The sequence below is a fragment of the Trichechus manatus genome, unplaced genomic scaffold (genome assembly GCF_000243295.1).
Source record: "Trichechus manatus latirostris isolate Lorelei unplaced genomic scaffold, TriManLat1.0 scaffold00069, whole genome shotgun sequence".
NCBI classification, from domain to species: domain Eukaryota; kingdom Metazoa; phylum Chordata; class Mammalia; order Sirenia; family Trichechidae; genus Trichechus; species Trichechus manatus.
The window spans coordinates 5,121,991-5,123,076 of record NW_004444005.1 but is presented as its reverse complement, the minus strand read 5'-3'; the positions used below and the strand labels follow the sequence as shown (position 1 = coordinate 5,123,076).

The 1,086-nt window shown below is 66.3% G+C and overlaps 1 protein-coding gene across 1 annotated transcript in view; it reads left to right on the top strand.

The window, feature by feature from the left end:
• Window positions 1-1,086, top strand: part of SCUBE1 (signal peptide, CUB domain and EGF like domain containing 1) — a 153,491-nt gene that overhangs the window by 145,734 nt on the left and 6,671 nt on the right. The window lies entirely within an intron of this gene.

Below are 1,086 nucleotides of genomic sequence, written 5' to 3'. Positions count from 1 at the left end.
CCCTCCTCTCCCTGTGCCCATCCCCCACCCTCTTCTCCACACCTATCCTCCCTCTCCCCATGCCTCGCCCCCTCCCCACACCTACCTCCCCCCGCCCTCTCTCCACATACCTACCCCCCATGCCTACCCTCCTCTCCCCGTGCCCATCCCCCACCCTCTTCTCCACACCTATCCTCCCTCTCCCCATGCCTCGCCCCCTCCCCACACCTACCTCCCCCCGCCCTCTCTCCATGCCTATCCGCCCCCTACCCCAGTCCTGCCAGTTGTTGTTCTGGCCAGAAGTCTTGGGGTCACCCTGACCCTTGTTCTCTCTCCCCTCCCCTCCAGTCTATCAGCAGCCTGTCAGCCCCACCTAAACAGATCTAGATTTCGGGGACATCTTACTACCCTGACTCTGCCACCCTGACCCTGGGCACACCATCTTCCCCCCCCTGGACCTTGTGACAGGGTCCTGCTGGGTCCTCTGCCCCTAGCGGCCACTCACTGGGCCAATGAGAAGGAAAGGCAGATAGGGCCTCCCTGTCCCCAGGAGAGCACAGCCCATCCCCTCGGCCCTGCGTGACCTCGCCTGTGGCCTCTGGCGTCCTCCAGGCCTAAGCTCCCCCAGCCCCAGCTGTCTCCCTCCTGCTCCTCAAACCAACAGCCCCACCCAGGGCCTGTATGGTCCCCTCCCTCCCCTCAGCCAGCCTGGGCCTGCTCCCTCCCTCCATTCTCCTCCCTCCCCTCAGGCAGCCTGGACTCGCTCCCTCACTCTGTTCTCTCTCCCTGGGCCTGCTCCCTCCCTCTGTTCCCCTGCCTCCCCTCAGCCAGCCTGGGCCTGCTCCCTCACTCCGTTCCCTTCCCTCAGCCAGCCTGGGCCCCCTCCTTTGCTCCGTTCTACCCCCTCCCCTCAGCCAGCCTAGGCCTGCTCCCTCGCTCTGTTCTCCTCCCTCCCAGGGCCCCCTCCCTTGCTCCGTTCCCCTCCCTCCCCTCAGCCAGCCTCACTCTGTTCTCCTCCCTCCCTGGGCCCCCTCCCTTGCTCTGTTCTCCTCCCTCCCTGGGCCCCCTCCCTTGCTCTGTTCTCCTCCCTCCCTGGGCCCCCTCCCT